General features: G+C 36.1%; 1 protein-coding gene across 3 annotated transcripts in view; it reads right to left on the reverse strand.

The window, feature by feature from the left end:
• Positions 1–13,799, reverse strand: part of LOC135705682 (signal-induced proliferation-associated 1-like protein 1) — a 218,445-nt gene that overhangs the window by 61,240 nt on the left and 143,406 nt on the right. The window lies entirely within an intron of this gene.

Raw genomic sequence — 13,799 nt, forward strand, 5'->3', positions numbered from 1 at the left:
ACTTGAGATGAGATTTCCAGCTTCAATGTTCAAGTTTATTGTTTTAATTAGTTCCATTTTAGACCAGTAGTAGCGTTCGGCACGTCTTTGATGAAAAGATAATTAGTTTGACGATATGAACGTGTGACATATCGATCGTTTGATGTTTGATCGAAAGAAATATAAAGATTGTATGGGATCAATCAAACATACATTATAGATAATATATCATATTAACAATGATTTATTCATGACTCGCACCATTCAGCGGCGAAAAAGGACATACAAAAGGGCAAAAAAAAGTTTTACTGAGGTCTCAGCAAACATTTCATTTGTGTGCTGAGATTCAGCTAAGCATTTTCCGAGACTCAGCAATCAAATGTCACTTTTGCTGAGATCTCAGTGAAACTTATATTTGCCGAGATTTGCACATCCGAGCTCGGTAGAAAAAACTAAGTGTGTAGCACTTACTACAAAGATTAAAGTCTAATTATTTTCATTACTTACATTTTATTTATAACATTATTATTAAGAATCAATTATAATAACTTTATGTAGAATCGAGTCCTCTTACGGAGCAAGACATTTTTTTTTTAAAGTATCGTGATCTGTACTAATATAAATCTTACAAACAAATAAAATCCTTAAAAAAAACTCTATGATTCTGAGGCTTTGACATGTGCTTAGAGACTTTGAATATGCAATTTTTTAGAGATTTGTGACTTATGAAAATCCATCCATTTAGAAAAAAAACAGGATTGGATTTTTTTTTCCAACGATAATGAAACAGAAAAATAGTCAAAATGTGGGATTTCGGTGGGATATTTTTTCCAGATCCCTGATTAAGAAAAAAGTGTCAAGTTTACTGATTTGGAGAAATACAGTCGCTGGAAAATTGTGTGGTCTTGGAAAAAAATTTCTAGAACTCAAGAAGAATTTTTAATAGAATTTAGAAAATTCAAACTCAAAGATCTCGAAGAATTCAATTCAACGGAACCCTGACAAGAAAGGATTTTAGGACAATATTTTATAAGAATTACAAGGGAGTTGTGAGGCGAACTTCAATGGTGATTCTGAAGAGAATTGTATGCGAATTGTGAGGAGAATAGCAGGTAAACTTTAAGGAGAATTTAAAAAGACAGATAAACAGAATTTAAAGGGGTTTCTGATGATAATTTCAAAGGAATACTGATGAAGATTAACTAGACAACTTTAAGCAAGATCCGAGAAAAATGCCGAAGAAATGTTCTGATGTAGGGTAAATGTCGGCTTTGACTGTTTGCGGCAACCAACATCAAACACTTCGCTGAATGTATTCAAACGATTCCTTAGTCTTTCCGGTTCAATCTGATTACATTTTTACGACTGAGATTTTTCTTTAAATGAAATATACGCACTTGAAAATGCGGCTGATTTCGAGTTGCCGATAATAGAACAGCAAGTTTAACACGCAGTTCAAATGGAAAGGTTGTCGAAGAAAAAGGGGTTGCCTACAATAGTCACACTCACCTGAGTGGAACTGAAAAATTTAAATTAAATTCTTACGAAAGTTTTACTAAAATTCAGCACATAATTCCAAGGTATTCTGTGGAGAGATTTAAGATAATTAAGAGCTGAATAAACCATTTTTATGCTAACGAAACATATGTTTGCTTGATTAAGCTCAAGCTGTTATTCAACTTAATTTTTGTTGGAATATGTTATGGTTCATTGATTTTTCCCGGTTCTCCCGTCAAATTCCCGGATTTCACGATTTTCCCGGTTCGCTGGCCACAATGTTATTTGATTTATCCCTCGTGAAGATAATAAATACATTGGAAGCCTATTATCCACAGAGGTACTCTCTTCGCTAAGAATTCGGTTCGCCAGCTAAGCGAAAGAGTGGATCATATGGTTAATATGTTATATTTTATTATAGGTATTTGGGCCATACATGTGTGTTTCGAAAAAAAATCAAGATTTCGTTCAGAAAGGATTTAGGATCCTAAACTCAGTCATATTTGCTGGTATGGAAAACTTTTTAAGATTTTGGGGCTTGAAGATAATTGTGAAGATCTTGGGCACAGAAAATGTTCTAGGAAATAAGATTCGAACACAATTGAGATCTCGAGAAAGATTTTAAGCTGAGGAATTCTTAGCCTCTGATTTTCAAAAATTGATTCTTTCAAGTTTAAAGGGTTCATCTGAAGACATTTCTAGTTTAAAGTTTTCCTTCTAACCTTGTTATTCCCTATGTTACTTAAATTGATTACACGTAATATTTATGTATCCTAGTATGTTTAAGAACAGTGAAAAATCAATAATTTCCAAATCAAAATCCACCCTAGATTCTTACAGTTAATTCACTTGTAGCGGTAGCTGTTATGCATTTAAAATACCAATACCAATACTAGTTTCAATAGAAAGAGGCATCTATACACATTCCTGAGTGGTAAGTACCCGTGAATAAAAAAAAACACACTGTCCAACGCTCAGAATTCTATAGTTAAATGGAGCCTGGGATTTATCCGAATATCTTATGTTTAGCAAACAAAAACGGTCACCACTAGGCCATCGGGCTCTTAACATCACAAAATACCACTACAATCGAAGATCGTTCGAACCTACCTACTTGAAGCTATTCGAATAATGGAAAGATGCTCACGGCAGGACTCAAGTCCATACCTCTCCGATCAAATTCTCGCTAGTTCAATAGCGATTTTATGCGTCATGCACTGGAAATTTTACGTTAAATACGCTATACAGTGTAGCAGTCCTAGACGACTGTATGGTGGTAAAACAATTCATTTTGCAGAAGCCGTAAAAATGCACTTAGGATCATCGAAATTTATGGTTGAGCGTTTCAATAGAATAATTACATATCTTCTTCTTCTTCTTCGCATTTCAAGCTTATTGCCTATCGCATATTAGCTTATTCCATGCTTTCAACTTAGTGTTCTAGATGCACTTCCACAGTTTTTAATTGAGTTGCGCCTTTACCGATTGAGCTAAGGGAGAAGGTATATCTTATTCTGTTGTTTTTTTTTTCATTTATTTCTACTACTATTGTAGCACTTCACTATACACCTTCACTATCACTACTTGCAAACTGAGGAAAAACAACGTAAAAAGCAATACTTATAATCAGTTCCAAACACAACGAAATCCCATTAACCGAGCCTGTATGTTCGATCGCTATTTTAGTACCTCTGTCTTCAGAATTCCCTTAGTAGTCTTCCAAAAAACGCTTGGAATGCTCACAGAAATCGATTGGCTACGCAGAGAGAGTGGATCTTATACCTCTCAAAAATTATCTACGTGGTTTACGAACCGCCCCTAAGTATGTTCGCGAAATTCCCTTGGAATTTTCCTCAAAATTACCTTGATTTGCTCTATTCCTAGGAAATACTCTTGGGACTATTTTTTCCCTTGATTTGTTTTCCGTCGATCTTGTTTTCCGTGCTGAGCACCAATGCTAGCAACGCCAGGGAGGCAGCTCCCACATCTGGACCCTACCTATCGACCCATCAACTCATGAACCGGGGGGGCGTGATCAGAGATGTTATGCCTCAGAACATCCCAGCGACGCCGACTGGGATTGAACCCAGGCCTGCTGGGGTGAGAGGTAATCACGCTTACCACTACACCACCGGCGCTGCTCTCTCGAAACTATGTTCAGAATTATAATTTGATATCATCATTCCATTGTAACTACTATTAAAATTATCATCAACAACTCTTTCAAATTTCTTTGGAATAATAATCACAAATCTACTCAGAGTTCCTTTGGAATTTTCTCAACTCAAACTCTCCTGGAATAATAATCCCTATGAGGTTCTCCTCAAAATAACCTTGAAATGCTCATGACTCGGTTTCCTTAGTATTCTCTAAGTATTAGCGTTGGATTCCCTAGGAATTCTGTTAAAAATCCCTTAAAATTATTTTCGTAATTCTCACCAAACTATCCTCAATAGTTACTCATAAAATGCTGGGTAATAGTTACTCATAAAATCGTTTAAAAAGATCAACCATTAATAAGCCACTTTCCTTCAAAATGGGCAAACTTTTACTCATTGTTGAAATTGATTTAATGTTTGCTGTGTTTTTTTTGTAAAATTGTATGAACAAAGAACAAATAATAATCCACCACCTAAAAGAGCAAATTAAATTCTCTTTTTATTATAAACTATCAAATTCAAATTCTATTTCAGACAAACAGACGTAACTCTTTGAATAAGTTTTTCTTAAAGTATAGTATCTCAAAACATAGGACTTCAGTAACGACATCTCTCGGGATTCTCGCGGAAAACAAGCTTGCTCGCTAAGTCGCAAACAATATTCATGCAATATATATAAATCCCGCGTAACAGGAGAAAAGGGCCTATAATTGTTGATCGATTCTCTTCATCGATTTTCTCTTTGGCGAAAAACCCGACTGCAAATGAATTTTCCATTGAGTGTGTTATCGATTGTAAAAAAAAATAATCTTAATATACTTGAATACGACGATCTAGACTCTGGAAAAAAAGGAATGCATTTTCTTTGAAACCGTCAAGAAAATAGCAATGGTCCAAGCTTCAATCTTCCTTTTTGGTAAATGAATTTATGCTGGGAAAAGGCCGGAAAGTGAGTAAAGCGTTAGTTTGATGTTACATCTATTTTCATTGTCATTTTTCGTATTTATACATGAATATTGTAGAAAAACATTATTTTTACCTTTTGCATGCTTACCAATGTCGAATCATACATATTTAATTTTAATTTTTATCCTTTTGCTCCGCACTACTGACAGAATGCACTTTTTAAAACGACAAAGTGATTACTCAAATGTGGTTATAATGATAGTTGGGTGGGTTTGTAAAAGCATAAATCAGGTCCAGAATAGTAATTATATGATGTCTACAATACTACTACATTACGGATTTCGGAAGTTTGTACAACTTTTTGGGTTAAATACTCCTATGTGCAACGTGTGGATAGGGAAACGGATTGAATGGTGTGGAACTCGTCATGATTTAGTCACTGTGCATATTATTCTTAATAATCCTTGAAAATGAAAACGCAGCCTTGAAAGATAATATTAATCCTAGCCATCAAAATCAAAGAAAGAGAATTACTTTGCAAATACGGAAGGGGATCTGATCTAAGATTAAAACCACCATCTTTTCCTCAGAAAACAAAAGCAGTAGCCGGTTGGGCACCAAGCCCATATTTGCATTTATGGTAGCCACTTTCCAACTCGATTTATATCCCACATTTTTAATGGTCGCTTTCCATTTTTTATGGATCATTTATCGGTGTTAAAACACAAAAATACGTTTGCCAATTTGAACTGGCATACGGAATAGAAACTAACACTTCTAATCCAGGATAAAAGGTGGCCAAACACACCGTTTATTGTAAGTGTGGATTCAATAGGTGTGAGTAAGATGCATAATCATTTTTAATCGTGTTTCAATCGTACTTATAAAACGTAAAATTAGATAAAATTTAAAATAATTTTAGAAGTCAAATCAACTTCAGTGTAAATGTAAAATTCCGATCGAAAAAAGAGCTAGTTGTTACGTGAAACCGAACCCAACTCGCTTTAGGTGTTAAAGACTCAATCGATTAAATAACATATCAGAAGAAACAAAAAAACTGCTTGCTTCGGGCGGTTCAAAAAACTACTACTCGATCAATAACAATGAATCTCGTGCTCAACCCGGTCAATTAACTGATATATCCGGGTAGACGCGGGCACACTCGAATGCAAGCATGCACGGCAATGCGTTCATCATAACGTTTATTGATAAGAAAAGAAATCACTGCTTTTTTACGACCGATAACGACGAGCTATAAGTAGACATGCATTCGTCACAATCGATTTCGTTGATGACGCGTTCGGCCGTGTTTGGGAGCAAATACGATCATTTGTGTTATGTTTGGAGTCAACCGGTCTAGACATACCCGCGAGGCTTGTTGGAAATGTGCCGGAGTTGACGAATTGGCAGTGAGCTAATTCTCACAGCTAATTGTTTCGTGCAAATAGAGCGTGCCTAATTCAAGTTGAACGGACAAATTACCTAAAGTGTTGGTTCGATCAGTATTGATCCAATTTCAGTATCGCCTCCCTCACGAGAACGGCTCTACCGCTGACCAACGACCAACGAAGGCGAAGCTAAGTGAGTCACCCAATAGAGCCAAGATCGCAACAACCCCCGTCGTCGGCATCTAACACTGAACACACCCGCGTGTGCCGGCTGTCACAAATCGATACGCGGTCGGTTACGAAAGTAATTGGCCTCTTGCTGAGGGTCCAACAACAACTGCCTGTCTCCAGTGGCGCCCGGCTAGTGTGGGACCTAAACATTGCTCTCTAGTACCAGTTGGTTCGGGTAGCAAAAAAAAACATGATCCGAGAAGGTTTCTGAAGTGCGTAGGACTCACAGATCCGAGAGTTGTGCATTGGCATCGCTGTTGTACAGAAAAGACCTCGAAGCTGTCAGATAGTAGTGCATTTCAAAACGTTTGGACGTCTCGTGCGAAAACACGTTGTTTGATATTGACGCGGGGAATAGTTTCGTAAGTAAATACATAGAAAGGCGAAGGCACGAATTGTGAGCTGTATTGTTCTGGATGCATTCGCATCACCGTAAATTTGATAGGAAAATTAATTTATAAACACTATTTGGAAATGCAAAGAAGGCAACCAACAAGCAGCAATTGATCGTTTATTAACCAACATTCTCCTAGCAGAGGCTCATTGGTGGAAGAAATTAATAGGCTTAATTAATAATTCAATTTCATGCTATTTTGAGAGTGGTGCAAAACGACGACGGCAGAGATGGTGCAGTAGTAGGTAGTCTTTTGTTGTTGCCGCTCCATGCTGTTGTCTGCCAGAGATGAGGGTGTCGTAAATTAGGGCCACGGCAGTTGAGTTGAATTAATCGTTTAGAGATCTTCGGGGTGCACCATGCTATGGTAATAGATATTGAGATTGAGATGATCAATTTCAAGCTTAATTGCTGCTTGTGGATCGTTAGCGGAATAAAATGGACGAGAAGGCCGAATTATGGATTCAAATATAGAATGTTTCAATTTATTTGATTCAAACATGGGTGGGTTGATTTTTCAATTAATTGATTGACTGGGGTCAAAGATTCAATTTCCGGGCGAAGTTGGATGAAAATTTTCGAGTAAGTACTGGAAAAAATTCCAGGAAAACCAGAAGCACTTTGAGGAAAGTCGGAATAAGCTTTCATGAGAAGTCGAAAGAAACCTTCGTGAGAAGCTTGCAAAATCTTCTAGACAGGAGGTTTGAAGTTGGGAAAATATTTACACTAGAAGTAAGGTTAAATCGGAAAAATCTATATATGTATTTATATTGTTTCACCATCTTTGACGGAATAGCCACACAGACTGTTTAAAAACACTTGATTCTGTTCTTAAAAACTAGTCTACTAATATTAAAATCGTACACCTAATACACTTTATTACATAGTCTACAACATCTATCTAGATGATTGTTATATCGGAAAGCCGAATGGTGCACAGAAAGTAAAAAGTGCTTCGGTGGTGCATGGGAGCGTTGATGTTCTGAAGCATGTAAAAAATGAACTGCCTCTGCAGGAAGCTGCGACGACCTGACAATGTTTGAAATCCAATGGATCAATGAAAATGCTGAGGTTTTGACAGAACTATGCTGTAACTATGCTACCACAGTATTTTACATATGATCGTCCATATAACGTAGCGCCAAAAGCATGCCGTGGTGGATTCAAAGCTTGAGCATCTAAAGTGATTAATTAGTGCGCATCTATGTTCGGTCTTCGGAAGCCGCCTTAATTCGATTGTGAGTAAGCGGTTTTGCATTCTCTCAATGCCAGGGAGTCCATACAGATCAAATGTTTCAATTCCCGGTTCTGAAAAACAATCCAACTCCCATGACCTCGCCCTACACGTTATAATCATATAATTTCTTCGGTAGAACTGCACTGCAGAAAAAATATGACATGGGATTTTCATTAATACGTTGATGACTGAAACCTGCCAAATCTCATGAAACTATTAATTCGCTTAAAATCAAAGAGTTTCTTGCAAGTAATGAGAGTTCTTCATATCATCATGGAGTTTAGATCGCTCAGGCTTGATACTGGAACTACTTCACTTGGGAAAATGTAGAAGTTTTACCAAACCTGGGACTCAGATTAAGAAAACTAAACGGCACAACTTCGTAGAAGATCACAAATCGATTCGACTTCTGTGCAAATCCAGATCTTAACTAAATACGTTCGAGTTGTTGGGGACCTTAATACAAATCGAAAGAGCTATGGGGAGCAGGGGATTGTTAAGTGGACTCACCCTAATGGACACACTGCGGATTCCACCAGGGTTGGTTGAAATTCCTCCCTTAGCTCAGTCGGTAAAGGCGGAGCTACAAAACAAGACCTTGGTGGAGGTGGCTTCTAGGAATTTTTCGGGTTGGAAAATTTATCGACTTCCCTGGACAAAGCCTATGATTGTACTTACCACACATGCAACAATGGTACAGGCATCAAAACCCGAGCAGGAACCGATAGCTAATCGATAACAAACGAATATCTTAATGTGGTATGATACCAGATTTCTGTATGCTTGTGGTATAAAACCTTGTTTTGATATTATTCAGTTATCGACATATTTTGTAAAATATCAAATGACTACCAAAATAACAAATTGTGATTTCTCAGTTTTTGGAAAATAACACCTAAAAGAATTATTGAATTGGTATTAGAAGACCTTCAAAATAACAAACTATGGTATTCTTGCATCTAAAAAAGCGTCTGTTATTGTAATAACTAAATTATTGATTAGTTCGTTATTCGTAGAACATTTTTGATGTATAATTTTTGGTATTTTACCTCTTATGTCAGCCTCACTAATACCATATTTAGGTTGCCAGTTATGCTATTTTCATACCTGAATTTGGTATTAATAAGTTATTTTTTCCTGCTCGGGAAGCTCGCAAAAAATAGCAGTGGAAGTGCATCTTAGTGTTCTGAAGTTGAGAGCTCGCAATAAGCTAATATGAGATAAGCAATAAGCTTTTTTTTGGGAGGGGAGTAAAACCACTGCGTCCATCATTTGAACTTTTGTGGTACCCCTATTTGCTGTTTGTATCATGCAAAGCGACTACTATTAAACGAGTGAACGGCTAATTGCCTGGACACATCTCTTTTCCCAGTCCGGTATAATATGGTTTATAAAACCAACTACCTTTCCTGAATTAGAAGACCAAATTCTACTAGGTTGTAAGCTAATACTTCCAAGAAATTTAGATCTACGCTTGTGTAATGCATCACAACACAGAGCAGATGTTCCAAGGTTTCACGATCAATGCTACAGAAACGGCAGATATCGCTCTGAGCCCGCCCAATGTTCTTCGTGTGATATCTACTAGAACAGTGCCCAGTTACTAAGCCAGTGTATATACTAAGAGCTCTTTTATTGAGCTCTAAGAGCTTTTTGGTGTATGTTATATTAGGAGTTAAAATCTTATCGACTGGTTACAGTTTGTGACAGTCGTTCAGTAGGCCATCACCCTTTGCTCTTCCCAGCATTTGAGTTCCATTTTTACCGTACAGTATGATATTCCACAGTATGGTTCTGGGCCAAAAAAAACTGTGAATTGGAACGTAGCTTTGCTAGGTCGCCTGCCCTAGTCTGCCACAGTGTCCTGGTACCCAATATAAGTTTACTGAGTTCCGTTGGCACAGTTGCCGAAGCGAGAGAATACATTCCCAGACGATCTTTGATGTACATTTGTAAGCACTCAGTGCTTTCAGCGCTGCTTGACTATCCGAAAAAAAAAACAAATATTTGCACATCTGTATTTCCTCCTCAGACAAACATGTACACATTCAAGTATGGCTAAGCTATAAGTGAGCAATCAGCTTGAAATGCGAAGTAGTAGTAGAAGAAGAATGGTTGAAAATCGATTCTGAACAATATCAATACAAGTTAGAAGAAAATTGTGGTAGAAGTCGGAAGAACCTTTTGGGGGAATTCCGAAGAAACTTGTAGAGCAAAACGAAAGATTCAGAAGATTCTTTCCGGAGAAACTTCCGGGGAAAGTCTAAAGAAACTTTCGGAAAAGATTGCAAAAGAATCTGCGAGATGTCAGATCAAACTTCCTAAAACTAAATATCGTGAAATTTCTACTTGTTATTTATTTATGAATGATTTTCAAATGGCATCCAGAAATCATAAAAAAAAATGTTATTGAATGTAATAATAGAGAGCAGCAGTATGAGCAATCATTCATATTTGTGCTAAAATTCGACCATTGTGAATCTTGTATTTTTTTTAATGGCGTATTAAACGTTTTTTTTTTATTTTAAATGCAGAAAACCGGAGGACGGGGTTAGTGAGAATCAAAATAAATTTTCAAAATTTTTTAATTTTCATTACTTATTATAATTTAGATAATTTTTTGAAGTCCGCAATTTCTTAATTTTCGTAATGCTCTGAAGTATCTCAGAATTCTGAAATATTTCTAAATTATAGGGATAATGTCCCTAATGTCAGCCTAAGTGTCCCTAATATTTGGCCCATACATAAAATTCGAAGGAAAGCATGTTTTGACAATGTTTAACTAGCAACCACAAATATCCATTTGTATTAGCCAGATGACGCTTTGCGTTGCGAAGAATTGAAGAACAGGAGATTTTTATCGATGGGCCCAATCTTTAGATCCATAGGCCAACATTAGAGCTATTTCCCCTTTGTTAATTATTCGAAAGGCACAAGGATGAATGGTTGTAAATGTTGATCTATCAAAGATAAAATGGGTAATAATTCCAAAGAAATCAAATTCTTAATATAGCACAACATATTCATTGCAGAATTTTACGCTATTCAAACATTCAATAGAATTCCTAAAATAATAAATAAAATTTTTGTTCCTCTGGCGGAATTTAAGTGAAGCTACCGATGAGGAGAAATTAACGTGGAACGTTGTATAGGGTTTGTGTATTCTCTTACCGGGAGCTTTTCAGAATTGATCATTTTATCAAGCTTCTGCATTCATGTTCCATCCAGGGCTGAAAAAATCACAAAAATTCATCAAAGTTCACTATGGATGAAAAATTCATTTCATAGTGAATGCTGGTGATTTTTTCATGATTTTTTCAACCCTGGTTCTATCAGATGTCACAGCTGTTGTTTGCGGTGACATCTATCGGAAACTAGACACAATCTGTTTTCCTATAATTGTTCACAGAGGACACTGCAGTGCAAAACATGTCTGGTACCTCTATAAATGCATTTGCTTTAACATTTGAAGTCCCTCCCTTTTTACACATTCTGCACACAAAATAGCTCACCCCTCACAGAATTTCCCGCCGAATTTTATGTATGGGGCGGGGCATAAAGTATCTTTTGCGCAGAATATGTAAAAAAGGAGGGACTTCAAATGTTAAAGCAAATGCATATATAGAGGTATCAGACATGTTTTGTAGTGTCAGGTACTCTATTTTGTAATCTGTGAAAGGGAAATCACAAATCGAGTGTCAACAAAATACATGGCATGTTGAGAGATTGAAGTCGTGAGAGCAAATTTTCTCTCTCAAATTTGAATTTTTCGGCTCTCTGGGAGCTGGTAGTAAATCAGGTAAAGCTGTATGGGGAAAAATCATTTTTATTTAATTGTAGCTTGTTTAACAATAATTTCCGGGGAAAAACTGAACTACAAAGTCCCTGATTAATTTCTTTAGGTTGTCGTTCACTTTTTTTGACCTGAATATGCACCGAAAGCGAATTATTCCCACTTCTCTCAATTTCTATATGGGGATTTTTATCACTTCCTACCAGCGGAACAGCGCCATCTCTGTGGAAAATGGTCGAAAAAAATGATTAATTATTTCAATGTTGTGATAGATTATGCTGTTTCGCAATAGGGGTTTCTACTCGATCAAATTCGGTAGTAGTCAAGCTGGCTCGATCTCTTCTTTCTATGATTTTCAATTGGACTCGCCCTGAGGCAGTCTCATCCGGACAAACTCAACGTGGCCTGCGGTCTGAAGAAATTTCCCATGGAATTCTATGGAGGATATCCTAGAAAATTAAAAGAGATCCTTCTCAAGAGCAGTGCTGAGATTAGTTGTTGTCACTGAAAGACTTTCGCGCGATATTGACAAAATTGTTTTTTTTTCACATAGACTTGATCCTCAAAAAAATCTTTGTCGAATTCTCATTCATTTTTTCGTCAATGACAAAGGTTCACCTGGTAACAAAAAGCGGAATTTCGTGCATTCTCAATCACATTATTGTTATCCAAGAAGTTCAGGACGTAGATAGTTATTTACTTTAACGGCTCCATGTAATTGTTTTACACAAATTATTGAATTTCATTTCTAATTAAACTAATAAAAAATCTGTACATGTTCGTCACTGACAGCATTGTCACTGACAATTGTCATGGTTTGCCTTGACCATGACTGTTAGCTCAAATGAATGACCAAAGCAGAATTTTGAATATCGCTGTGTATTGTCGATATTTTGCAGCACTGCTCAAGAGCACTTTGAGAAGCATTTCAAGAAAATTCTGAGGAAAGTTTCTAAGGAAGTGTTCTGCTCAGAATTTTTATTTAAATCGAGAAAATCATCACAGAATCATCAGATTACTGATTTGAAATTCTGAAGACATTTTGAAATGATCCTATGGAAATCTTTGAGAAATGTGCAAAAATATCATGAGATAAATTTCAAATGGATAATTTAGTTATTTTCACATCCCGTATTATGTTTATTTTTATATTCCACAAGACGTTACAAGACGATACGACTTTTTCATACAAGCGTTCATTGGACAAATGTATCGTTTTGACCTTTCCAATGAGGTCCCTGGTCTTAAAAAACTGTCGAAAATCTTAAGGCAAATAACTACAATACCGGACAAATTATCAACAAATCTCCTATGAAGAGCATTTTGAAGTGATTTAAATAATTTACTTTTACTTACGTTATACATGATGACTAGCAAATAGCTATTCCCATTTTGTAATTTGATTTTGATTCTGCCTTCGAAATCTTTAAATATTTGATATATCTAGGTAGATAACTTTGATAATTTGCTACGAAATTTTCACAGAATTTCTTCAGAATGATCTCAAGAACTTTTTTAGAATAATTCCCCTTCTCTTAAACTTGGAGGCAAATAAGCTTTTACAAAAATAATATTGCATTCTTGAAATTCTTTGCAGAAAAATCAACAAAATTCTTGGAAATAGATTATTTTCGTAGTTGGAAATGCTTTACATCAAATATCAGCACTAAAATGGACATTTTATACAATAGATCAGGAGATGAAAGTAAAGAGTTAATAGTTCCGTTGTAGTATGGCAGTGTGAAATTTGTGTATATAAAGTAGAAAGCGAAAAAATGACAAATTTGAGGAAGGTAGAGACATTTCAAAACAAAAATTGATCATAAACTTTGAAACTCTTCTCAGAATTCCTTTTGAACCTATTTCGAACTGCTTAGAATTCTCTTGGAACTATCGTCAGAAATCACCCCAGAATTCTTTTAGCACTAACCGCAGAGACCATCTTTGGAGTTCACGGGATTTTCATGGAATTTTCATCAGAGCAAAGATTCAGAACTAATTTTGAATTCTTTTTAGAATTGGACCTAGAATCCTCATCCAATGATCATAGAATTCTTCTCAGAATTCTTGTTGAAATGCACTCTCAATTATATAAGTATTATTTCCAAAATGGTTTCGGAGCTGAATTTTGCGTCTCTAATAATTTAAACAATGATCAATAATCGTATGTGTTAAGCCAAGTTTAACTGTATAGGTAAACCTGGCTTAAGATTTA

The sequence above is a fragment of the Ochlerotatus camptorhynchus genome, unplaced genomic scaffold (assembly GCF_037179485.1).
Source record: "Ochlerotatus camptorhynchus isolate MF236.1 unplaced genomic scaffold, CSIRO-AGI_Acam_v1.1 ptg000274l, whole genome shotgun sequence".
NCBI classification, from domain to species: domain Eukaryota; kingdom Metazoa; phylum Arthropoda; class Insecta; order Diptera; family Culicidae; genus Ochlerotatus; species Ochlerotatus camptorhynchus.